The sequence below is a fragment of the Anomaloglossus baeobatrachus genome, unplaced genomic scaffold, assembly GCF_048569485.1.
Source record: "Anomaloglossus baeobatrachus isolate aAnoBae1 unplaced genomic scaffold, aAnoBae1.hap1 Scaffold_226, whole genome shotgun sequence".
NCBI classification, from domain to species: Eukaryota; Metazoa; Chordata; class Amphibia; order Anura; family Aromobatidae; genus Anomaloglossus; species Anomaloglossus baeobatrachus.
The window spans coordinates 145,938-171,460 of NW_027442000.1; the positions used below are offsets into that span (position 1 = coordinate 145,938).

A 25,523-nucleotide genomic window follows, 5' to 3' on the forward strand; every position below is an offset into this window, starting at 1 on the left:
TACTACTTTCAATAAGTACACTTAAACGGCTAATTGGGAATAGAAAAACTGTAAAAAGCCCTCTGAGAAAGCCCCCCTCTAACCTTTGATAGTAAGCTTTTCTGTAGTCTGCCTGTTGATGTATTTTCCGTTTGAACTGTGCACAACATGAAGAGACGGAACACTGGCGGCTTGTCACAATGCCCCCCGATGACATCACAATAGCGCTGCTGCCTAGAAAACAAGCTGCGCAGAAGAAGTTGTTCTTTGGGTGGGAGGGTGGGCTAGTGGAAGGAGGGGGCAATCTCTTTTTTTCCCGGGTGGTAGGGGGATGACAGGAGAAGGGAAGCGGGTGGTGAGAAAGGTACAGAGGGCAGGGTTTGGGGGCTGGGAAGGAAAGGGAAAAGATTAGGGTTTGGGGATGATGAAAGGGCTTTCTACGGGTAAGGATGGCAAAGGGTGGCAGTGACGGAAAGTCAGGCAACCTGTCCTGTCCGTCTTTTTGTATCGTGAATTGGAAAGACTGCAAGGGGGAGGGGAGTTGCTTGCGCCCTAAAGGAGGAGTTATTCAGATTCATTGCAGTGGGCGGCGGCTGCAAAACGCACCATTCTTCTTGTTTTGGCTCTGCAAAGCAGCCTTTTCAAGGGTTGGCTTGGGTGACAAAATGTCTTGTGTAGGCGTGGGTTTGTCTCCCTCTCGCTCTCTCTCCCTAAGATGTGTCCGGCATAGGCCAGGGTGCCACTCGAGGCCCAAACCAATTCTGGTTATCGCTTCTCGGCCTTTTGGCTAAGATCAAGTGTAGTATCTGTTCTTATCAGTTTAATATCTGATACGTCCCCTATCTGGGGACCATATATTAAATGGATTTTTAGAACAGGGAGATGGAAAAAGAGCTTGCTCTGTCCACTCCACGCATTGACCTGGTATTGCAGTACCTCCAGGAACGGTGCACCCCTTCTTAACCCAGTTTCCAAAAGCAGAACTCAATTCACCTGATTCATATTAGCCCGATTTAATGAATTGGAAGAAAGCATACGTCTTCATATGCACCTCAATTTGGCCCATTCACTTTTCACACTTCCTCCTTTTGTTTTTTATCTTTCACACTTTTGACTTTCTTTATTCATCCAAATAGCAAACTCATCACCACTCAACCTGACCAACTCGGCTATGTCCCCGTGCTGCAGTTCTCTGTCTTATCTAGATCATTTGCAATTGAATGGAATAGATCCCTTTTGGACAAAGTGGATTCACCTGCTGCTGCAGTGACCACAGGTGTGATAAGATCTAGAATTGGCATCTGGTGCGATCTCTCCGCTTCCACTCCAAAGAAAGTTACCTGTTTATTCCTATCATGCATTGGTTTTTGGGGTTTTCTTTGAGTAATGATGATCTCTTTAGTAGTCTGTTGGCGCCCTCTCCTGGAGGAATAGTTTGCTTGCTCTTGGACATTCTAAAAGAGAGGTCATGATAGACATTGAGCTTCTGAGCTCAATTGGGGACAGTCATGGGTGATGAATGTTTGCAACCTACTGCGAAGCCTCATACCGCAATATAAGGAACGTCAAATACTAAGAAAGGGCGGCCTATGAAAGAATTACTACTTTCAATAAGTACACTTAAACGGCTAATTGGGAATAGAAAAACTGTAAAAAGCCCTCTGAGAAAGCCCCCCTCTAACCTTTGATAGTAAGCTTTTCTGTAGTCTGCCTGTTGATGTATTTTCCGTTTGAACTGTGCACAACATGAAGAGACGGAACACTGGCGGCTTGTCACAATGCCCCCCGATGACATCACAATAGCGCTGCTGCCTAGAAAACAAGCTGCGCAGAAGAAGTTGTTCTTTGGGTGGGAGGGTGGGCTAGTGGAAGGAGGGGGCAATCTCTTTTTTTCCCGGGTGGTAGGGGGATGACAGGAGAAGGGAAGCGGGTGGTGAGAAAGGTACAGAGGGCAGGGTTTGGGGGCTGGGAAGGAAAGGGAAAAGATTAGGGTTTGGGGATGATGAAAGGGCTTTCTACGGGTAAGGATGGCAAAGGGTGGCAGTGACGGAAAGTCAGGCAACCTGTCCTGTCCGTCTTTTTGTATCGTGAATTGGAAAGACTGCAAGGGGGAGGGGAGTTGCTTGCGCCCTAAAGGAGGAGTTATTCAGATTCATTGCAGTGGGCGGCGGCTGCAAAACGCACCATTCTTCTTGTTTTGGCTCTGCAAAGCAGCCTTTTCAAGGGTTGGCTTGGGTGACAAAATGTCTTGTGTAGGCGTGGGTTTGTCTCCCTCTCGCTCTCTCTCCCTAAGATGTGTCCGGCATAGGCCAGGGTGCCACTCGAGGCCCAAACCAATTCTGGTTATCGCTTCTCGGCCTTTTGGCTAAGATCAAGTGTAGTGTTGTTCGAAGAGGTGGTTTAAGCTCCAGGCCACCTTAGTACAATGATACAATGCACACTGGAAGGTTGCACTTGCTAGTACTCTGGGTGGATAGTATATTCATCTAGAGGAAAACATGGCCCTACCAGGATCGAGGCTATTAGACTGAGTAAGGGTGGGGGGCTATGGTACAACGTGCCCCAGGACTGACGACCCTGGAGTGAGTCTGAGCTTGCTGGCTTGGGACCCCGGCAAGCCTTGGGCTCTGTAGCACACCGTACCTTGCCTTTTCATACTTTTTGAGCATATTACCCTATCCCGGCCTTCTGGCTAGGAAGGGAAATTTTTACAATCCCGGTCGGAGGTCTGGTCAGCTTTGGGCTGAGAAACTAACACCCGGTTGGAGGTCTGGGTCAGCTTCGGCTGAGAAACCAACACCCGGTTGGAGGTCTGGGTCAGCTTCGGCTGAGAAACCAACACCCGGTTGGAGGTCCGGTTAGCCTTGGGCTGAGAAACCAACACCGGTTGACGGTCCGGGCAGTTTCGGCTGCGAAACCAACAACTAGTAGCTCTCTACTCCACTTGGGTAAGATGCCTGGGTGGACGCTGGGAGCAACGACAAGGCTCAACCAGGCTTCGGCTTGGGGGAGCACCGAAGATCCCTGACCCTTGCTGTGGCCTTCTGGCTCGGAGGGACGGGGTTGATTTTTGGGGACCCTCTCCTCACGGTGGGGTCCACACGAATCCTAGCCTTTGCACTGTTTTTGGTGTGACTTCGGTCATGCATTTTTTGTGGTGCTTTGGAAAGCTTCATTAAATCAAAAAATCTGTTCTTATCAGTTTAATATCTGATACGTCCCCTATCTGGGGACCATATATTAAATGGATTTTTAGAACAGGGAGATGGAAAAAGAGCTTGCTCTGTCCACTCCACGCATTGACCTGGTATTGCAGTACCTCCAGGAACGGTGCACCCCTTCTTAACCCAGTTTCCAAAAGCAGAACTCAATTCACCTGATTCATATTAGCCCGATTTAATGAATTGGAAGAAAGCATACGTCTTCATATGCACCTCAATTTGGCCCATTCACTTTTCACACTTCCTCCTTTTGTTTTTTATCTTTCACACTTTTGACTTTCTTTATTCATCCAAATAGCAAACTCATCACCACTCAACCTGACCAACTCGGCTATGTCCCCGTGCTGCAGTTCTCTGTCTTATCTAGATCATTTGCAATTGAATGGAATAGATCCCTTTTGGACAAAGTGGATTCACCTGCTGCTGCAGTGACCACAGGTGTGATAACATCTAGAATTGGCATCTGGTGCGATCTCTCCGCTTCCACTCCAAAGAAAGTTACCTGTTTATTCCTATCATGCATTGGTTTTTGGGGTTTTCTTTGAGTAATGATGATCTCTTTAGTAGTCTGTTGGCGCCCTCTCCTGGAGGAATAGTTTGCTTGCTCTTGGACATTCTAAAAGAGAGGTCATGATAGACATTGAGCTTCTGAGCTCAATTGGGGACAGTCATGGGTGATGAATGTTTGCAACCTACTGCGAAGCCTCATACCGCAATATAAGGAACGTCAAATACTAAGAAAGGGCGGCCTATGAAAGAATTACTACTTTCAATAAGTACACTTAAACGGCTAATTGGGAATAGAAAAACTGTAAAAAGCCCTCTGAGAAAGCCCCCCTCTAACCTTTGATAGTAAGCTTTTCTGTAGTCTGCCTGTTGATGTATTTTCCGTTTGAACTGTGCACAACATGAAGAGACGGAACACTGGCGGCTTGTCACAATGCCCCCCGATGACATCACAATAGCGCTGCTGCCTAGAAAACAAGCTGCGCAGAAGAAGTTGTTCTTTGGGTGGGAGGGTGGGCTAGTGGAAGGAGGGGGCAATCTCTTTTTTTCCCGGGTGGTAGGGGGATGACAGGAGAAGGGAAGCGGGTGGTGAGAAAGGTACAGAGGGCAGGGTTTGGGGGCTGGGAAGGAAAGGGAAAAGATTAGGGTTTGGGGATGATGAAAGGGCTTTCTACGGGTAAGGATGGCAAAGGGTGGCAGTGACGGAAAGTCAGGCAACCTGTCCTGTCCGTCTTTTTGTATCGTGAATTGGAAAGACTGCAAGGGGGAGGGGAGTTGCTTGCGCCCTAAAGGAGGAGTTATTCAGATTCATTGCAGTGGGCGGCGGCTGCAAAACGCACCATTCTTCTTGTTTTTGCTCTGCAAAGCAGCCTTTTCAAGGGTTGGCTTGGGTGACAAAATGTCTTGTGTAGGCGTGGGTTTGTCTCCCTCTCGCTCTCTCTCCCTAAGATGTGTCCGGCATAGGCCAGGGTGCCACTCGAGGCCCAAACCAATTCTGGTTATCGCTTCTCGGCCTTTTGGCTAAGATCAAGTGTAGTATCTGTTCTTATCAGTTTAATATCTGATACGTCCCCTATCTGGGGACCATATATTAAATGGATTTTTAGAACAGGGAGATGGAAAAAGAGCTTGCTCTGTCCACTCCACGCATTGACCTGGTATTGCAGTACCTCCAGGAACGGTGCACCCCTTCTTAACCCAGTTTCCAAAAGCAGAACTCAATTCACCTGATTCATATTAGCCCGATTTAATGAATTGGAAGAAAGCATACGTCTTCATATGCACCTCAATTTGGCCCATTCACTTTTCACACTTCCTCCTTTTGTTTTTTATCTTTCACACTTTTGACTTTCTTTATTCATCCAAATAGCAAACTCATCACCACTCAACCTGACCAACTCGGCTATGTCCCCGTGCTGCAGTTCTCTGTCTTATCTAGATCATTTGCAATTGAATGGAATAGATCCCTTTTGGACAAAGTGGATTCACCTGCTGCTGCAGTGACCACAGGTGTGATAACATCTAGAATTGGCATCTGGTGCGATCTCTCCGCTTCCACTCCAAAGAAAGTTACCTGTTTATTCCTATCATGCATTGGTTTTTGGGGTTTTCTTTGAGTAATGATGATCTCTTTAGTAGTCTGTTGGCGCCCTCTCCTGGAGGAATAGTTTGCTTGCTCTTGGACATTCTAAAAGAGAGGTCATGATAGACATTGAGCTTCTGAGCTCAATTGGGGACAGTCATGGGTGATGAATGTTTGCAACCTACTGCGAAGCCTCATACCGCAATATAAGGAACGTCAAATACTAAGAAAGGGCGGCCTATGAAAGAATTACTACTTTCAATAAGTACACTTAAACGGCTAATTGGGAATAGAAAAACTGTAAAAAGCCCTCTGAGAAAGCCCCCCTCTAACCTTTGATAGTAAGCTTTTCTGTAGTCTGCCTGTTGATGTATTTTCCGTTTGAACTGTGCACAACATGAAGAGACGGAACACTGGCGGCTTGTCACAATGCCCCCCGATGACATCACAATAGCGCTGCTGCCTAGAAAACAAGCTGCGCAGAAGAAGTTGTTCTTTGGGTGGGAGGGTGGGCTAGTGGAAGGAGGGGGCAATCTCTTTTTTTCCCGGGTGGTAGGGGGATGACAGGAGAAGGGAAGCGGGTGGTGAGAAAGGTACAGAGGGCAGGGTTTGGGGGCTGGGAAGGAAAGGGAAAAGATTAGGGTTTGGGGATGATGAAAGGGCTTTCTACGGGTAAGGATGGCAAAGGGTGGCAGTGACGGAAAGTCAGGCAACCTGTCCTGTCCGTCTTTTTGTATCGTGAATTGGAAAGACTGCAAGGGGGAGGGGAGTTGCTTGCGCCCTAAAGGAGGAGTTATTCAGATTCATTGCAGTGGGCGGCGGCTGCAAAACGCACCATTCTTCTTGTTTTGGCTCTGCAAAGCAGCCTTTTCAAGGGTTGGCTTGGGTGACAAAATGTCTTGTGTAGGCGTGGGTTTGTCTCCCTCTCGCTCTCTCTCCCTAAGATGTGTCCGGCATAGGCCAGGGTGCCACTCGAGGCCCAAACCAATTCTGGTTATCGCTTCTCGGCCTTTTGGCTAAGATCAAGTGTAGTATCTGTTCTTATCAGTTTAATATCTGATACGTCCCCTATCTGGGGACCATATATTAAATGGATTTTTAGAACAGGGAGATGGAAAAAGAGCTTGCTCTGTCCACTCCACGCATTGACCTGGTATTGCAGTACCTCCAGGAACGGTGCACCCCTTCTTAACCCAGTTTCCAAAAGCAGAACTCAATTCACCTGATTCATATTAGCCCGATTTAATGAATTGGAAGAAAGCATACGTCTTCATATGCACCTCAATTTGGCCCATTCACTTTTCACACTTCCTCCTTTTGTTTTTTATCTTTCACACTTTTGACTTTCTTTATTCATCCAAATAGCAAACTCATCACCACTCAACCTGACCAACTCGGCTATGTCCCCGTGCTGCAGTTCTCTGTCTTATCTAGATCATTTGCAATTGAATGGAATAGATCCCTTTTGGACAAAGTGGATTCACCTGCTGCTGCAGTGACCACAGGTGTGATAAGATCTAGAATTGGCATCTGGTGCGATCTCTCCGCTTCCACTCCAAAGAAAGTTACCTGTTTATTCCTATCATGCATTGGTTTTTGGGGTTTTCTTTGAGTAATGATGATCTCTTTAGTAGTCTGTTGGCGCCCTCTCCTGGAGGAATAGTTTGCTTGCTCTTGGACATTCTAAAAGAGAGGTCATGATAGACATTGAGCTTCTGAGCTCAATTGGGGACAGTCATGGGTGATGAATGTTTGCAACCTACTGCGAAGCCTCATACCGCAATATAAGGAACGTCAAATACTAAGAAAGGGCGGCCTATGAAAGAATTACTACTTTCAATAAGTACACTTAAACGGCTAATTGGGAATAGAAAAACTGTAAAAAGCCCTCTGAGAAAGCCCCCCTCTAACCTTTGATAGTAAGCTTTTCTGTAGTCTGCCTGTTGATGTATTTTCCGTTTGAACTGTGCACAACATGAAGAGACGGAACACTGGCGGCTTGTCACAATGCCCCCCGATGACATCACAATAGCGCTGCTGCCTAGAAAACAAGCTGCGCAGAAGAAGTTGTTCTTTGGGTGGGAGGGTGGGCTAGTGGAAGGAGGGGGCAATCTCTTTTTTTCCCGGGTGGTAGGGGGATGACAGGAGAAGGGAAGCGGGTGGTGAGAAAGGTACAGAGGGCAGGGTTTGGGGGCTGGGAAGGAAAGGGAAAAGATTAGGGTTTGGGGATGATGAAAGGGCTTTCTACGGGTAAGGATGGCAAAGGGTGGCAGTGACGGAAAGTCAGGCAACCTGTCCTGTCCGTCTTTTTGTATCGTGAATTGGAAAGACTGCAAGGGGGAGGGGAGTTGCTTGCGCCCTAAAGGAGGAGTTATTCAGATTCATTGCAGTGGGCGGCGGCTGCAAAACGCACCATTCTTCTTGTTTTGGCTCTGCAAAGCAGCCTTTTCAAGGGTTGGCTTGGGTGACAAAATGTCTTGTGTAGGCGTGGGTTTGTCTCCCTCTCGCTCTCTCTCCCTAAGATGTGTCCGGCATAGGCCAGGGTGCCACTCGAGGCCCAAACCAATTCTGGTTATCGCTTCTCGGCCTTTTGGCTAAGATCAAGTGTAGTATCTGTTCTTATCAGTTTAATATCTGATACGTCCCCTATCTGGGGACCATATATTAAATGGATTTTTAGAACAGGGAGATGGAAAAAGAGCTTGCTCTGTCCACTCCACGCATTGACCTGGTATTGCAGTACCTCCAGGAACGGTGCACCCCTTCTTAACCCAGTTTCCAAAAGCAGAACTCAATTCACCTGATTCATATTAGCCCGATTTAATGAATTGGAAGAAAGCATACGTCTTCATATGCACCTCAATTTGGCCCATTCACTTTTCACACTTCCTCCTTTTGTTTTTTTATCTTTCACACTTTTGACTTTCTTTATTCATCCAAATAGCAAACTCATCACCACTCAACCTGACCAACTCGGCTATGTCCCCGTGCTGCAGTTCTCTGTCTTATCTAGATCATTTGCAATTGAATGGAATAGATCCCTTTTGGACAAAGTGGATTCACCTGCTGCTGCAGTGACCACAGGTGTGATAACATCTAGAATTGGCATCTGGTGCGATCTCTCCGCTTCCACTCCAAAGAAAGTTACCTGTTTATTCCTATCATGCATTGGTTTTTGGGGTTTTCTTTGAGTAATGATGATCTCTTTAGTAGTCTGTTGGCGCCCTCTCCTGGAGGAATAGTTTGCTTGCTCTTGGACATTCTAAAAGAGAGGTCATGATAGACATTGAGCTTCTGAGCTCAATTGGGGACAGTCATGGGTGATGAATGTTTGCAACCTACTGCGAAGCCTCATACCGCAATATAAGGAACGTCAAATACTAAGAAAGGGCGGCCTATGAAAGAATTACTACTTTCAATAAGTACACTTAAACGGCTAATTGGGAATAGAAAAACTGTAAAAAGCCCTCTGAGAAAGCCCCCCTCTAACCTTTGATAGTAAGCTTTTCTGTAGTCTGCCTGTTGATGTATTTTCCGTTTGAACTGTGCACAACATGAAGAGACGGAACACTGGCGGCTTGTCACAATGCCCCCCGATGACATCACAATAGCGCTGCTGCCTAGAAAACAAGCTGCGCAGAAGAAGTTGTTCTTTGGGTGGGAGGGTGGGCTAGTGGAAGGAGGGGGCAATCTCTTTTTTTCCCGGGTGGTAGGGGGATGACAGGAGAAGGGAAGCGGGTGGTGAGAAAGGTACAGAGGGCAGGGTTTGGGGGCTGGGAAGGAAAGGGAAAAGATTAGGGTTTGGGGATGATGAAAGGGCTTTCTACGGGTAAGGATGGCAAAGGGTGGCAGTGACGGAAAGTCAGGCAACCTGTCCTGTCCGTCTTTTTGTATCGTGAATTGGAAAGACTGCAAGGGGGAGGGGAGTTGCTTGCGCCCTAAAGGAGGAGTTATTCAGATTCATTGCAGTGGGCGGCGGCTGCAAAACGCACCATTCTTCTTGTTTTGGCTCTGCAAAGCAGCCTTTTCAAGGGTTGGCTTGGGTGACAAAATGTCTTGTGTAGGCGTGGGTTTGTCTCCCTCTCGCTCTCTCTCCCTAAGATGTGTCCGGCATAGGCCAGGGTGCCACTCGAGGCCCAAACCAATTCTGGTTATCGCTTCTCGGCCTTTTGGCTAAGATCAAGTGTAGTATCTGTTCTTATCAGTTTAATATCTGATACGTCCCCTATCTGGGGACCATATATTAAATGGATTTTTAGAACAGGGAGATGGAAAAAGAGCTTGCTCTGTCCACTCCACGCATTGACCTGGTATTGCAGTACCTCCAGGAACGGTGCACCCCTTCTTAACCCAGTTTCCAAAAGCAGAACTCAATTCACCTGATTCATATTAGCCCGATTTAATGAATTGGAAGAAAGCATACGTCTTCATATGCACCTCAATTTGGCCCATTCACTTTTCACACTTCCTCCTTTTGTTTTTTATCTTTCACACTTTTGACTTTCTTTATTCATCCAAATAGCAAACTCATCACCACTCAACCTGACCAACTCGGCTATGTCCCCGTGCTGCAGTTCTCTGTCTTATCTAGATCATTTGCAATTGAATGGAATAGATCCCTTTTGGACAAAGTGGATTCACCTGCTGCTGCAGTGACCACAGGTGTGATAAGATCTAGAATTGGCATCTGGTGCGATCTCTCCGCTTCCACTCCAAAGAAAGTTACCTGTTTATTCCTATCATGCATTGGTTTTTGGGGTTTTCTTTGAGTAATGATGATCTCTTTAGTAGTCTGTTGGCGCCCTCTCCTGGAGGAATAGTTTGCTTGCTCTTGGACATTCTAAAAGAGAGGTCATGATAGACATTGAGCTTCTGAGCTCAATTGGGGACAGTCATGGGTGATGAATGTTTGCAACCTACTGCGAAGCCTCATACCGCAATATAAGGAACGTCAAATACTAAGAAAGGGCGGCCTATGAAAGAATTACTACTTTCAATAAGTACACTTAAACGGCTAATTGGGAATAGAAAAACTGTAAAAAGCCCTCTGAGAAAGCCCCCCTCTAACCTTTGATAGTAAGCTTTTCTGTAGTCTGCCTGTTGATGTATTTTCCGTTTGAACTGTGCACAACATGAAGAGACGGAACACTGGCGGCTTGTCACAATGCCCCCCGATGACATCACAATAGCGCTGCTGCCTAGAAAACAAGCTGCGCAGAAGAAGTTGTTCTTTGGGTGGGAGGGTGGGCTAGTGGAAGGAGGGGGCAATCTCTTTTTTTCCCGGGTGGTAGGGGGATGACAGGAGAAGGGAAGCGGGTGGTGAGAAAGGTACAGAGGGCAGGGTTTGGGGGCTGGGAAGGAAAGGGAAAAGATTAGGGTTTGGGGATGATGAAAGGGCTTTCTACGGGTAAGGATGGCAAAGGGTGGCAGTGACGGAAAGTCAGGCAACCTGTCCTGTCCGTCTTTTTGTATCGTGAATTGGAAAGACTGCAAGGGGGAGGGGAGTTGCTTGCGCCCTAAAGGAGGAGTTATTCAGATTCATTGCAGTGGGCGGCGGCTGCAAAACGCACCATTCTTCTTGTTTTTGCTCTGCAAAGCAGCCTTTTCAAGGGTTGGCTTGGGTGACAAAATGTCTTGTGTAGGCGTGGGTTTGTCTCCCTCTCGCTCTCTCTCCCTAAGATGTGTCCGGCATAGGCCAGGGTGCCACTCGAGGCCCAAACCAATTCTGGTTATCGCTTCTCGGCCTTTTGGCTAAGATCAAGTGTAGTATCTGTTCTTATCAGTTTAATATCTGATACGTCCCCTATCTGGGGACCATATATTAAATGGATTTTTAGAACAGGGAGATGGAAAAAGAGCTTGCTCTGTCCACTCCACGCATTGACCTGGTATTGCAGTACCTCCAGGAACGGTGCACCCCTTCTTAACCCAGTTTCCAAAAGCAGAACTCAATTCACCTGATTCATATTAGCCCGATTTAATGAATTGGAAGAAAGCATACGTCTTCATATGCACCTCAATTTGGCCCATTCACTTTTCACACTTCCTCCTTTTGTTTTTTATCTTTCACACTTTTGACTTTCTTTATTCATCCAAATAGCAAACTCATCACCACTCAACCTGACCAACTCGGCTATGTCCCCGTGCTGCAGTTCTCTGTCTTATCTAGATCATTTGCAATTGAATGGAATAGATCCCTTTTGGACAAAGTGGATTCACCTGCTGCTGCAGTGACCACAGGTGTGATAACATCTAGAATTGGCATCTGGTGCGATCTCTCCGCTTCCACTCCAAAGAAAGTTACCTGTTTATTCCTATCATGCATTGGTTTTTGGGGTTTTCTTTGAGTAATGATGATCTCTTTAGTAGTCTGTTGGCGCCCTCTCCTGGAGGAATAGTTTGCTTGCTCTTGGACATTCTAAAAGAGAGGTCATGATAGACATTGAGCTTCTGAGCTCAATTGGGGACAGTCATGGGTGATGAATGTTTGCAACCTACTGCGAAGCCTCATACCGCAATATAAGGAACGTCAAATACTAAGAAAGGGCGGCCTATGAAAGAATTACTACTTTCAATAAGTACACTTAAACGGCTAATTGGGAATAGAAAAACTGTAAAAAGCCCTCTGAGAAAGCCCCCCTCTAACCTTTGATAGTAAGCTTTTCTGTAGTCTGCCTGTTGATGTATTTTCCGTTTGAACTGTGCACAACATGAAGAGACGGAACACTGGCGGCTTGTCACAATGCCCCCCGATGACATCACAATAGCGCTGCTGCCTAGAAAACAAGCTGCGCAGAAGAAGTTGTTCTTTGGGTGGGAGGGTGGGCTAGTGGAAGGAGGGGGCAATCTCTTTTTTTCCCGGGTGGTAGGGGGATGACAGGAGAAGGGAAGCGGGTGGTGAGAAAGGTACAGAGGGCAGGGTTTGGGGGCTGGGAAGGAAAGGGAAAAGATTAGGGTTTGGGGATGATGAAAGGGCTTTCTACGGGTAAGGATGGCAAAGGGTGGCAGTGACGGAAAGTCAGGCAACCTGTCCTGTCCGTCTTTTTGTATCGTGAATTGGAAAGACTGCAAGGGGGAGGGGAGTTGCTTGCGCCCTAAAGGAGGAGTTATTCAGATTCATTGCAGTGGGCGGCGGCTGCAAAACGCACCATTCTTCTTGTTTTTGCTCTGCAAAGCAGCCTTTTCAAGGGTTGGCTTGGGTGACAAAATGTCTTGTGTAGGCGTGGGTTTGTCTCCCTCTCGCTCTCTCTCCCTAAGATGTGTCCGGCATAGGCCAGGGTGCCACTCGAGGCCCAAACCAATTCTGGTTATCGCTTCTCGGCCTTTTGGCTAAGATCAAGTGTAGTATCTGTTCTTATCAGTTTAATATCTGATACGTCCCCTATCTGGGGACCATATATTAAATGGATTTTTAGAACAGGGAGATGGAAAAAGAGCTTGCTCTGTCCACTCCACGCATTGACCTGGTATTGCAGTACCTCCAGGAACGGTGCACCCCTTCTTAACCCAGTTTCCAAAAGCAGAACTCAATTCACCTGATTCATATTAGCCCGATTTAATGAATTGGAAGAAAGCATACGTCTTCATATGCACCTCAATTTGGCCCATTCACTTTTCACACTTCCTCCTTTTGTTTTTTATCTTTCACACTTTTGACTTTCTTTATTCATCCAAATAGCAAACTCATCACCACTCAACCTGACCAACTCGGCTATGTCCCCGTGCTGCAGTTCTCTGTCTTATCTAGATCATTTGCAATTGAATGGAATAGATCCCTTTTGGACAAAGTGGATTCACCTGCTGCTGCAGTGACCACAGGTGTGATAAGATCTAGAATTGGCATCTGGTGCGATCTCTCCGCTTCCACTCCAAAGAAAGTTACCTGTTTATTCCTATCATGCATTGGTTTTTGGGGTTTTCTTTGAGTAATGATGATCTCTTTAGTAGTCTGTTGGCGCCCTCTCCTGGAGGAATAGTTTGCTTGCTCTTGGACATTCTAAAAGAGAGGTCATGATAGACATTGAGCTTCTGAGCTCAATTGGGGACAGTCATGGGTGATGAATGTTTGCAACCTACTGCGAAGCCTCATACCGCAATATAAGGAACGTCAAATACTAAGAAAGGGCGGCCTATGAAAGAATTACTACTTTCAATAAGTACACTTAAACGGCTAATTGGGAATAGAAAAACTGTAAAAAGCCCTCTGAGAAAGCCCCCCTCTAACCTTTGATAGTAAGCTTTTCTGTAGTCTGCCTGTTGATGTATTTTCCGTTTGAACTGTGCACAACATGAAGAGACGGAACACTGGCGGCTTGTCACAATGCCCCCCGATGACATCACAATAGCGCTGCTGCCTAGAAAACAAGCTGCGCAGAAGAAGTTGTTCTTTGGGTGGGAGGGTGGGCTAGTGGAAGGAGGGGGCAATCTCTTTTTTTGCCCGGGTGGTAGGGGGATGACAGGAGAAGGGAAGCGGGTGGTGAGAAAGGTACAGAGGGCAGGGTTTGGGGGCTGGGAAGGAAAGGGAAAAGATTAGGGTTTGGGGATGATGAAAGGGCTTTCTACGGGTAAGGATGGCAAAGGGTGGCAGTGACGGAAAGTCAGGCAACCTGTCCTGTCCGTCTTTTTGTATCGTGAATTGGAAAGACTGCAAGGGGGAGGGGAGTTGCTTGCGCCCTAAAGGAGGAGTTATTCAGATTCATTGCAGTGGGCGGCGGCTGCAAAACGCACCATTCTTCTTGTTTTTGCTCTGCAAAGCAGCCTTTTCAAGGGTTGGCTTGGGTGACAAAATGTCTTGTGTAGGCGTGGGTTTGTCTCCCTCTCGCTCTCTCTCCCTAAGATGTGTCCGGCATAGGCCAGGGTGCCACTCGAGGCCCAAACCAATTCTGGTTATCGCTTCTCGGCCTTTTGGCTAAGATCAAGTGTAGTGTTGTTCGAAGAGGTGGTTTAAGCTCCAGGCCACCTTAGTACAATGATACAATGCACACTGGAAGGTTGCGCTTGCTAGTACTCTGGGTGGATAGTATATTCATCTAGTGGAAAACATGGCCCTACCAGGATCGAGGCTATTAGACTGAGTAAGGATGGGGGGCTATGGTACAACGTGCCCCAGGACTGACGACCCTGGAGTGAGTCTGAGCTTGCTGGCTTGGGACCCCGGCAAGCCTTGGGCTCTGTAGCACACCGTACCTTGCCTTTTCATACTTTTTGAGCATATTACCCTATCCCGGCCTTCTGGCTAGGAAGGGAAATTTTTATAATCCCGGTCGGAGGTCTGGTCAGCTTTGGGCTGAGAAACTAACACCCGGTTGGAGGTCCGGGTCAGCTTCGGCTGAGAAACCAACACCCGGTTGGAGGTCTGGGTCAGCTTCGGCTGAGAAACCAACACCCGGTTGGAGGTCCGGTTAGCCTTGGGCTGAGAAACCAACACCGGTTGACGGTCCGGGCAGTTTCGGCTGCGAAACCAACAACTAGTAGCTCTCTACTCCACTTGGGTAAGATGCCTGGGTGGACGCTGGGAGCAACGACAAGGCTCAACCAGGCTTCGGCTTGGGGCAGCACCGAAGATCCTGACCCTTGCTGTGGCCTTCTGGCTCGGAGGGACGGGGTTGATTTTTGGGGACCCTCTCCTCACGGTGGGGTCCACACGAATCCTAGCCTTTGCACTGTTTTTGGTGTGACTTCGGTCATGCATTTTTTGTGGTGCTTTGGAAAGCTTCATTAAATCAAAAATCTGTTCTTATCAGTTTAATATCTGATACGTCCCCTATCTGGGGACCATATATTAAATGGATTTTTAGAACAGGGAGATGGAAAAAGAGCTTGCTCTGTCCACTCCACGCATTGACCTGGTATTGCAGTACCTCCAGGAACGGTTGCACCCCTTCTTAACCCAGTTCCAAAAGCAGAACTCAATTCACCTGATTCATATTAGCCCGATTTAATGAATTGGAAGAAAGCATACGTCTTCATATGCACCTCAATTTGGCCCATTCACTTTTCACACTTCCTCCTTTTTGTTTTTTATCTTTCACACTTTGACTTTCTTATTCATCCAAATAGCAAACTCATCACCACTCAACCTGACCAACTCGGCTATGTCCCCGTGCTGCAGTTCTCTGTCTTATCTAGATCATTTGCAATTGAATGGAATAGATCCCTTTTGGACAAAGTGGATTCACCTGCTGCTGCAGTGACCACAGGTGTGATAAGATCTAGAATTGGCATCTGGTGCGATCTCTCCGCTTCCACTCCAAAGAAAGTTACCTGTTTATTCCTATCATGCATTGTTTTTGGGGTTTTCTTTGAGTAATGATGATCTCTTTAGTAGTCTGTTGGCGCCCTCTCCTGGAGGAATAGTTTGCTTGCTCTTGGACATTCTAAAAGAGAGGTCATGATAGACATTGAGCTTCTGAGCTCAATTGGGGACAGTCATGGGTGATGAATGTTTGCAACCTACTGCGAAGCCTCATACCGCAATATAAGGAACGTCAAATACTAAGAAAGGGCGGCCTATGAAAGAATTACTACTTTCAATAAGTACACTTAAACGGCTAATTGGGAATAGAAAAACTGTAAAAAGCCCTCTGAGAAAGCCCCCTCTAACCTTTGATAGTAAGCTTTTCTGTAGTCTGCCTGTTGATGTATTTTCCGTTTGAACTGTGCACACATGAAGAGACGGAACACTGGCGGCTTGTCACAATGCCCCCCGATGACATCACAATAGCGCTGCTGCCTAGAAAACAAGCTGCGCAGAAGAAGTTGTTCTTTGGGTGGGAGGGTGGGCTAGTGGAAGGAGGGGGCAATCTCTTTTTTTCCCGGGTGGTAGGGGGATGACAGGAGAAGGGAAGCGGGTGGTGAGAAAGGTACAGAGGGCAGGGTTTGGGGGCTGGGAAGGAAAGGGAAAAGATTAGGGTTTGGGGATGATGAAAGGGCTTTCTACGGGTAAGGATGGCAAAGGGTGGCAGTGACGGAAAGTCAGGCAACCTGTCCTGTCCGTCTTTTTGTATCGTGAATTGGAAAGACTGCAAGGGGGAGGGAGTTGCTTGCGCCCTAAAGGAGGAGTTATTCAGATTCATTGCAGTGGGCGGCGGCTGCAAAACGCACCATTCTTCTTGTTTTTGCTCTGCAAAGCAGCCTTTTCAAGGGTTGGCTTGGGTGACAAAATGTCTTGTGTAGGCGTGGGTTTGTCTCCCTCTCGCTCTCTCTCCCTAAGATGTGTCCGGCATAGGCCAGGGTGCCACTCGAGGCCCAAACCAATTCTGGTTATCGCTTCTCGGCCTTTTGGCTAAGATCAGTGTAGTATCTGTTCTTATCAGTTTAATATCTGATACGTCCCCTATCTGGGGACCATATATTAAATGGATTTTTAGAACAGGGGAGATGAAAAAGAGCTTGCTCTGTCCACTCCACGCATTGACCTGGTATTGCAGTACCTCCAGGAACGGTGCACCCCTTCTTAACCCAGTTTCCAAAAGCAGAACTCAATTCACCTGATTCATATTAGCCCGATTTAATGAATTGGAAGAAAGCATACGTCTTCATATGCACCTCAATTTGGCCCATTCACTTTTCACACTTCCTCCTTTTGTTTTTTATCTTTCACACTTTTGACTTTCTTTATTCATCCAAATAGCAAACTCATCACCACTCAACCTGACCAACTCGGCTATGTCCCCGTGCTGCAGTTCTCTGTCTTGTCTTATCTAGATCATTTGCAATTGAATGGAATAGATCCCTTTTGGACAAAGTGGATTCACCTGCTGCTGCAGTGACCACAGGTGTGATAAGATCTAGAATTGGCATCTGGTGCGATCTCTCCGCTTCCACTCCAAAGAAAGTTACCTGTTTATTCCTATCATGCATTGGTTTTTGGGGTTTTCTTTGAGTAATGATGATCTCTTTAGTAGTCTGTTGGCGCCCTCTCCTGGAGGAATAGTTTGCTTGCTCTTGGACATTCTAAAAGAGAGGTCATGATAGACATTGAGCTTCTGAGCTCAATTGGGGACAGTCATGGGTGATGAATGTTTGCAACCTACTGCGAAGCCTCATACCGCAATATAAGGAACGTCAAATACTAAGAAAGGGCGGCCTATGAAAGAATTACTACTTTCAATAAGTACACTTAAACGGCTAATTGGGGAATAGAAAAACTGTAAAAAGCCCTCTGAGAAAGCCCCCCTCTAACCTTTGATAGTAAGCTTTTCTGTAGTCTGCCTGTTGATGTATTTTCCGTTTGAACTGTGCACAACATGAAGAGACGGAACACTGGCGGCTTGTCACAATGCCCCCCGATGACATCACAATAGCGCTGCTGCCTAGAAAACAAGCTGCGCAGAAGAAGTTGTTCTTTGGGTGGGGAGGGTGGGCTAGTGGAAGGAGGGGGCAATCTCTTTTTTTCCCGGGTGGTAGGGGGATGACAGGAGAAGGGAAGCGGGTGGTGAGAAAGGTACAGAGGGCAGGGTTTGGGGCTGGAAGGAAAGGGAAAAGATTAGGGTTTGGGGATGATGAAAGGGCTTTCTACGGGTAAGGATGGCAAAGGGTGGCAGTGACGGGAAAGTCAGGCAACCTGTCCTGTCCGTCTTTTTGTATCGTGAATTGGAAAGACTGCAAGGGGGAGGGGAGTTGCTTGCGCCCTAAAGGAGGAGTTATTCAGATTCATTGCAGTGGGCGGCGGCTGCAAAACGCACCATTCTTCTTGTTTTTGCTCTGCAAAGCAGCCTTTTCAAGGGTTGGCTTGGGTGACAAAATGTCTTGTGTAGGCGTGGGTTTGTCTCCCTCTCGCTCTCTCTCCCTAAGATGTGTCCGGCATAGGCCAGGGTGCCACTCGAGGCCCAAACCAATTCTGGTTATCGCTTCTCGGCCTTTTGGCTAAGATCAAGTGTAGTATCTGTTCTTATCAGAACAAACTGAGCTAGCTACACTTGACGAGATACGATCAGGGAGACGAGCTCCGAAGCCCAGCCGAGACCGGAAGAGGGAGATCGGACGGAAGAAGAGCTTGGCAGAAAGAAGCAAGAAGACGAAGGCTCGGAGAAGACTTGGGGAGACCAGAGGAACTTCGAGGAGGAACACAGCGGGAGAAGACACCCGGAGAAGAATCCAAGATCCAGCTCCGGGAACTCAAGCAGGAACCAGCCATGGCAAGCAAGCCAGAGAAGGCAGCCAAGAAGGCTCAGGACCCAGGGACCTCCAGGAAGGCTCATCCAGAGGCTTCTTCGGCCCAAGAGGCCCCTACCTCCGACGCCAGCCAGCCGGAGGGAGCCCGGACGCCGCCTGAAAAGGCTCCAACCCTGGAGCCTTGGATGCGGCAGACGGTCGCCCTGAAGCTGAAGGCGGTGGATGGTAGGTTGCCGGACATGTCCAGCGACGTGTTCTGCAAGAAGATGATTCTGGATCAGGGCTTCTCCAGGGCGGAAACCCTGAGTGTCCAGACCTTCATGACTGGCATTTTTCTGGTAACCTTTGCCACGGTGAATGCCTGCAGGAGATACTGGGAGGCGATGAACGCAGCGATGCCGGACTCCCCTTTTCATTTCTTTTTTAGGATCCTGTCCTATACAGAGGGATGAGAAGAGGATCACGGTCTCCATGCGGAACCCGCACACCCCAGGAAGAGACATCTCCACGTTCCTGGGACGTCTCTGCACAGTGGTGAGGGAGCCATCCCACATCCTTAACGGCAACGGATTCTGGACGGGTAAGTGGTCAGTAACCGTTCGACTCTACAGGGAACCAGCATCCGAGGATGGTCTCCAGCACCTGCCCCCGACATTCTCTCTGGGAAACTCCTTTGGTCTCATCTACTACCCGGACATGCCACACAACTGCAGGAAATGTGGCGGGAAAGGGCATTCGATGAAGACCTGCAAGGAGGACGCCTGCAGGGTTTGCCGGGTGACAGGACACAGCTCCAAGGACTGCCCAAAGAAGAAGACTTGCAACCTATGTGGACAGGCGGACCACCTCTACAAGGACTGCCCACAGCGGGAGAAATCCTGGGCAAGGGTTGCCGCGGCGACCCAGTATCGGGTAGTCACAGCTTCGTCGACCAAGGCAGCTACGACCAAGGCCACAGAGGCCAAGGACAAGGCGGCCAAGAACCCAGCGACCGTGGCTCCAGCCGATGCCCCAGCAGCCACGGAGTCCAGGGAAAAGAAGGGTAAGAAAACTGTTGCCCCCTCCCTGGTCCCCCCCCCTGTCACCCCTGTCCAAACCCCTCCCCCCCCGGCCAACCCTACTGAGGATTCCACTACCTCCACCTCATTTCCCTACTCCTCAGTTGGTCTCCTCACCCCCCCCCCAAAGCCCACTCTCCCTCCCCAGACCATGAGAGCAGAGGGCCTCAGCACTCTTGCACTTTTCACCGAGGAGGATTTTCCAGCTCTTGTCTCCTCAGGTACAGGCCAAAGGAAAAGGAAGGTGGAAGATAGTCCTGTCGCAGAACCTTCCAAGCTGTTCATTGTGGACCCCAATCCACCCCAGGAAGAGGAGGATGGCCTCCTCCCAGAACCGGACGTGTTGGAGCAGATGGTGGAGTCCCTTGTGGCCGAAGAAGAAATGGAGGAGTCGGAAGCCACTGAGGCACCATCCCTGCTCGATCAGCTAGAAGAAGAGGGTCTGCTGGAGATACCCTTACCAGCAGGTGCCAAAGAGGAAGAACCGCCCGACCGGAGTGGTAATTAAGGCACACCGCCTGCTCTAACTTTCTCTTTCCTCCAATGACTGCTAACATTAACATCTTTTCCATTAATGTTAGGAGCATCAGAGACAAGTTCCGACGTCAGACAATTTTTGCGTTCCTTAACACTCAGTCTAGTGATGTATTTTTCCTGCAGGAATGCTCCCTTCCCTCCTCTAGGTCCTTCAACCATCTGGCCAGGGAGTGGACCCATGGCCCATCCTACTGGTCTGGCGGGGGCGACTGTAGGTCCGCGGGGGTCGCCGTGCTGATCAGGGGAAGCGCCTTCACATTGGACTCTGTTCAGGAAATCGTCTGCGGCAGGTTACTGCTCGTGGATGGCACCTGGGCGGGAGAACCTGTCAGGTTCATCAATGTGTATGCTTCTCCTGTGAAGAGCGATCGACTGGAGCTCCTCCAAGCCCTGCGCCCTCAGCTCGCTACCGCCAGGACGGTAGTGATGGCCGGGGATTTCAACTGCCCGATTGAGGAGGATGGACGCAGTTCTGGAACGGCTGCCAAGTTGGACGTCACATCCAAACTGCTCATTGAGATGGTGACCGAAGCCTCTGTTGTGGACGTTGTTGGCTCCATCGGACACGGATCCGTGAACTATTCATGGTGCCGATCCGATGGCTCGCTGCGTTCCAGGATTGACTTTGTGTTTACCTCTCGGGCGGTTGGGCGGAGTGGGCACTCGATGGTCCCCTGCTTCTTCTCTGACCACAGAGCCATTCACTTTCAAGGTGTGCTGGGCCATGGCTTCCCCATTGGCCCGGGCTCCTGGAAGCTGAACTGCTCTCTGCTGGAAAAGGGTGAGATTCTGGAGGAGCTTAGAGCTGCCTACTCCACGTGGCGGGCCTACAAGGCGGGCTTCCAGTCTGTTTCTGACTGGTGGGAATACGTTAAACTCGAGTTCCGTTTCTTCTTTCAGGCAAAGAGTCAACAACAGGCGTGTCTGAAGAGGAGGGACTTCAGGAGACTCCAGCGTGAGCTGCGTTCCCTGCAGGACCTTCTTCGATGCGGCTGGGACGTGAGAGAGGAGCTGGAGGAGACTAAGAGGAGCCTGAAAAGGCACTTCGAGGAGGAGTCCGAGCGAATTGTCTTCCGTTCCAAAGTGGAGAACCTGGAGAAGGGTGAGAAATGTAACTCGTTCTTTTTCAGGAAACTCCACGCCGGTCACACGCCCATGAATGAACTACGAGACGAGAGTGGAAGCATACGACGCGGGAAAGAGAATGTGATGAAGGTCGTCAGCGACTTCTACAGCGAACTCTACGCCCGCAAGACTACTGACCCCGAGGCCGCCAATAAGTTCCTGTCAGGTATCACTAACCATCTTGACCCTGCAGACGCGGCGGCCATGGACGTTCCTCTGACGGTGGACGAGCTGCTCTCGGCCGCCAAATCCTTTAGTTCTGGCAGGACACCGGGCAGTGACGGCCTCCCAGCAGAGCTCTATGTAGCGCTGGGAGACCTAATCTGTCCGGACCTGTTAGGGCTGTATGAGGAGATGGTGGTGGAGGGCAGAATGCCTCCATCTCTGAGGGAAGGAATGGTCACGATCCTGTACAAGCGTAAAGGAGAGAGGTGCGACCTGAAGAATTGGCGTCCCATCACCCTTCTGAATGTCGACTACAAGATCCTGGCCAAGACGATGGCAACGAGACTGAAGACGGTTATCGGACGGATCATCCACCCGGATCAGACCTGCGGCATCCCCGGACGTCGCATCGCAGACAGCCTGGCTCTCATGCGGGACACGGTCGAGTACATCAAAGCCCGCCGGGTGCACGCAGCCCTGATCTCGTTGGATCAGGAAAAGGCCTTCGACCGTGTTTCCCATGAGTTCCTGGGCAAAGCTCTGCACAGGTTAGGCTTGGGTAACATGTTTTGTTTGTATGTCCAACTAATGTATTTTGATATTCACAGCTCGGTGTTGGTAAACGGCTGGAAGACTGACCCCTTCCCGGTCCTCTCAGGGGTCAGACAAGGCTGTCCTCTGTCACCTCTTCTTTTTGTTTGTGTTATAGAACTCTTTGCAGAGGCTATCCGGCGGAATGGAGAGATCAGAGGGATCACCGCACCAGGACCAGAACGCTTCGAGGTCAAGTGCTCGCTCTACATGGACGACGTGACCGTCTTCTGCGCGGACCGGCGCTCAGTCGACACCCTCGTCCAGACCTGTGAGACCTTCGGACGGGCTTCGGGAGCCAAAGTCAACTGCGGGAAGTCGGAAGCCATGCTCTTCGGGGACTGGCAGCCGGCCTCTTCCGCCCCCTTCCCTTTCAGCATCCAGCCGGATTTCATCAAGGTTCTTGGAGTCTGGTTCGGGAAGGAAGGAGCAGCCCTCAAGTCCTGGGAGGAACGCTTGACCAAGATCACCCAACGGATCGGTCTGTGGAGCCTCAGACGCCTCACCTGTGAGGGCAAAGCACTGGTCCTGCGTAACGAGGTACTGCCCGTGCTGCAGTACACGGCCCAGGCCTGGCCCCCCCTTGCCACCGTGTGCAGGGCCATTACCAGGACGGTGTTTCGTTTTGTCTGGGGATCCAAGATGGACAGAGTAAAGCGGAGCATCATGTACAAGGATCCTCGCAAGGGTGGGAAGGGCGTACCCGATATCCCCACCCTCCTGCGATCCTCCTTCGTATGTGACTGCGTTCGCCGAACTCTGCGAGTCAAGAGAGGTTCCGCGGGTGGGTCCATGTCTCGCTTCTTCCTGCTCCCCCTTTGGAGACGGTTAGGCTGGGACAAGTGGGACAGCTCCTTCCCCTACAACTGGACGGCGCCATGGTTCTACGGAGACGTGGTTCGGTTTGTGAGGGAACACCAACTGGAGGGACTCAAGCCTGATTTGTGGAAGCCAAAGACTATCCACAAACTCATCAGAGCCAAGGACGAAATGGAGAACATTCCAGGACTTCATCACGACACACTGGAGACTGTTTGGACAAACGTGTCATCGGCTGGATTGACCAACGGGCACAAGGACTTGTCATGGATGGCGATACAGGGCGGACTGCCCGTCCGGTCATTCATGCACGCCCGGAACCTGTGCAAAACCCGGTACTGCCCAAGGTGCCCCTTCGTGGAGGAAACATCGCTGCACGCCTTTTGGGACTGCCGTTTCGCACAGCGCCTGTTGGTTGCCCTGGAGGATGACCTGAGGAACTCCGTCCCCAGAGGGAGCCTATCGTACCATTCCGTACTTTATGGACTCTTCCCTGGGACTCACACCGTTGGAGCCATCCAGGAGGCTTGGCGCCTTATGAACTGCTTTAAGGACGCTATTTGGGTCGCCAGGAACCGGCTCATCTTGAAGAGGGAGAGGATGTCTATCCAGGATTGCCGCAGGCTGATCCACAGCCTGCTCAGAGACTATTCCATCATGGACAGTCCGGACGACAGCGCCGAGGAGGAGGTTTAGACCTCTTCCATGCCCCCTCCCTCCTTTTCCCGTTATGTGCGTCTTTCAATAAAGCTTCGGGCCTGTGATTCCCCCACCCTATCCCCCTTTTCCCCTACCCCCATCCCCCAATCGCCGGTTCGTCGTTATTTATTGTCTAACTTTTTCTTTCAGCTTGAGTGTTATGGATAAGCATAGGAGTGTGATGTATAGTTTAGTGCGTCGTACTCTATGGCTATGTAAGAAGGATTGTATAGTTCTGTGTGTACGGGGCTGCGGCACTGTACACGGTTTGTTACCTTTTTGTGAGTAGTGCATGATAATAAAGATGCTGTTAAATCAAAAAATCTGTTCTTATCAGTTTAATATCTGATACGTCCCCTATCTGGGGACCATATATTAAATGGATTTTTAGAACAGGGAGATGGAAAAAGAGCTTGCTCTGTCCACTCCACGCATTGACCTGGTATTGCAGTACCTCCAGGAACGGTGCACCCCTTCTTAACCCAGTTTCCAAAAGCAGAACTCAATTCACCTGATTCATATTAGCCCGATTTAATGAATTGGAAGAAAGCATACGTCTTCATATGCACCTCAATTTGGCCCATTCACTTTTCACACTTCCTCCTTTTGTTTTTTATCTTTCACACTTTTGACTTTCTTTATTCATCCAAATAGCAAACTCATCACCACTCAACCTGACCAACTCGGCTATGTCCCCGTGCTGCAGTTCTCTGTCTTATCTAGATCATTTGCAATTGAATGGAATAGATCCCTTTTGGACAAAGTGGATTCACCTGCTGCTGCAGTGACCACAGGTGTGATAAGATCTAGAATTGGCATCTGGTGCGATCTCTCCGCTTCCACTCCAAAGAAAGTTACCTGTTTATTCCTATCATGCATTGGTTTTTGGGGTTTTCTTTGAGTAATGATGATCTCTTTAGTAGTCTGTTGGCGCCCTCTCCTGGAGGAATAGTTTGCTTGCTCTTGGACATTCTAAAAGAGAGGTCATGATAGACATTGAGCTTCTGAGCTCAATTGGGGACAGTCATGGGTGATGAATGTTTGCAACCTACTGCGAAGCCTCATACCGCAATATAAGGAACGTCAAATACTAAGAAAGGGCGGCCTATGAAAGAATTACTACTTTCAATAAGTACACTTAAACGGCTAATTGGGAATAGAAAAACTGTAAAAAGCCCTCTGAGAAAGCCCCCCTCTAACCTTTGATAGTAAGCTTTTCTGTAGTCTGCCTGTTGATGTATTTTCCGTTTGAACTGTGCACAACATGAAGAGACGGAACACTGGCGGCTTGTCACAATGCCCCCCGATGACATCACAATAGCGCTGCTGCCTAGAAAACAAGCTGCGCAGAAGAAGTTGTTCTTTGGGTGGGAGGGTGGGCTAGTGGAAGGAGGGGGCAATCTCTTTTTTTCCCGGGTGGTAGGGGGATGACAGGAGAAGGGAAGCGGGTGGTGAGAAAGGTACAGAGGGCAGGGTTTGGGGGCTGGGAAGGAAAGGGAAAAGATTAGGGTTTGGGGATGATGAAAGGGCTTTCTACGGGTAAGGATGGCAAAGGGTGGCAGTGACGGAAAGTCAGGCAACCTGTCCTGTCCGTCTTTTTGTATCGTGAATTGGAAAGACTGCAAGGGGGAGGGGAGTTGCTTGCGCCCTAAAGGAGGAGTTATTCAGATTCATTGCAGTGGGCGGCGGCTGCAAAACGCACCATTCTTCTTGTTTTTGCTCTGCAAAGCAGCCTTTTCAAGGGTTGGCTTGGGTGACAAAATGTCTTGTGTAGGCGTGGGTTTGTCTCCCTCTCGCTCTCTCTCCCTAAGATGTGTCCGGCATAGGCCAGGGTGCCACTCGAGGCCCAAACCAATTCTGGTTATCGCTTCTCGGCCTTTTGGCTAAGATCAAGTGTAGTATCTGTTCTTATCAGTTTAATATCTGATACGTCCCCTATCTGGGGACCATATATTAAATGGATTTTTAGAACAGGGAGATGGAAAAAGAGCTTGCTCTGTCCACTCCACGCATTGACCTGGTATTGCAGTACCTCCAGGAACGGTGCACCCCTTCTTAACCCAGTTTCCAAAAGCAGAACTCAATTCACCTGATTCATATTAGCCCGATTTAATGAATTGGAAG

The 25,523-nt window shown here is 49.0% G+C and overlaps 11 non-coding genes and 2 pseudogenes across 11 annotated transcripts; all 13 read left to right on the forward strand.

Annotated features, from left to right (window-relative positions):
* The first annotated feature begins 746 nt into the window (after window positions 1–746).
* LOC142261492 (U2 spliceosomal RNA) lies at window positions 747–937 on the forward strand. Its single transcript, XR_012729122.1, has one exon. It is a non-coding gene; the product is annotated as a U2 spliceosomal RNA (small nuclear RNA).
* A 2,189-nt stretch (window positions 938–3,126) lies between these two features.
* LOC142261554 (U2 spliceosomal RNA) lies at window positions 3,127–3,320 on the forward strand. Its single transcript, XR_012729173.1, has one exon. It is a non-coding gene; the product is annotated as a U2 spliceosomal RNA (small nuclear RNA).
* A 1,387-nt stretch (window positions 3,321–4,707) lies between these two features.
* LOC142261493 (U2 spliceosomal RNA) lies at window positions 4,708–4,898 on the forward strand. The gene has a single exon (XR_012729123.1). It is a non-coding gene; the product is annotated as a U2 spliceosomal RNA (small nuclear RNA).
* Window positions 4,899–6,285: 1,387 nt separating this feature from the next.
* Window positions 6,286–6,476, forward strand: LOC142261495 (U2 spliceosomal RNA). Its single transcript, XR_012729124.1, has one exon. It is a non-coding gene; the product is annotated as a U2 spliceosomal RNA (small nuclear RNA).
* A 1,387-nt stretch (window positions 6,477–7,863) lies between these two features.
* LOC142261496 (U2 spliceosomal RNA) lies at window positions 7,864–8,054 on the forward strand. Its single transcript, XR_012729125.1, has one exon. It is a non-coding gene; the product is annotated as a U2 spliceosomal RNA (small nuclear RNA).
* A 1,388-nt stretch (window positions 8,055–9,442) lies between these two features.
* LOC142261497 (U2 spliceosomal RNA) lies at window positions 9,443–9,633 on the forward strand. Its single transcript, XR_012729126.1, has one exon. It is a non-coding gene; the product is annotated as a U2 spliceosomal RNA (small nuclear RNA).
* Window positions 9,634–11,020: 1,387 nt separating this feature from the next.
* On the forward strand, window positions 11,021–11,211 carry LOC142261499 (U2 spliceosomal RNA). The gene has a single exon (XR_012729128.1). It is a non-coding gene; the product is annotated as a U2 spliceosomal RNA (small nuclear RNA).
* A 1,387-nt stretch (window positions 11,212–12,598) lies between these two features.
* Window positions 12,599–12,789, forward strand: LOC142261500 (U2 spliceosomal RNA). Its single transcript, XR_012729129.1, has one exon. It is a non-coding gene; the product is annotated as a U2 spliceosomal RNA (small nuclear RNA).
* Window positions 12,790–14,978: 2,189 nt separating this feature from the next.
* Window positions 14,979–15,172, forward strand: LOC142261569 (U2 spliceosomal RNA). The gene has a single exon (XR_012729187.1). It is a non-coding gene; the product is annotated as a U2 spliceosomal RNA (small nuclear RNA).
* Window positions 15,173–16,553: 1,381 nt separating this feature from the next.
* Window positions 16,554–16,743, forward strand: LOC142261535 (U2 spliceosomal RNA). The gene has a single exon (XR_012729161.1). It is a non-coding gene; the product is annotated as a U2 spliceosomal RNA (small nuclear RNA).
* Window positions 16,744–18,136: 1,393 nt separating this feature from the next.
* LOC142261587 (U2 spliceosomal RNA) lies at window positions 18,137–18,226 on the forward strand (annotated as a pseudogene).
* A 5,444-nt stretch (window positions 18,227–23,670) lies between these two features.
* On the forward strand, window positions 23,671–23,875 carry LOC142261536 (U2 spliceosomal RNA; annotated as a pseudogene).
* Window positions 23,876–25,262: 1,387 nt separating this feature from the next.
* LOC142261501 (U2 spliceosomal RNA) lies at window positions 25,263–25,453 on the forward strand. The gene has a single exon (XR_012729130.1). It is a non-coding gene; the product is annotated as a U2 spliceosomal RNA (small nuclear RNA).
* The last annotated feature ends 70 nt before the right edge of the window (window positions 25,454–25,523 follow it).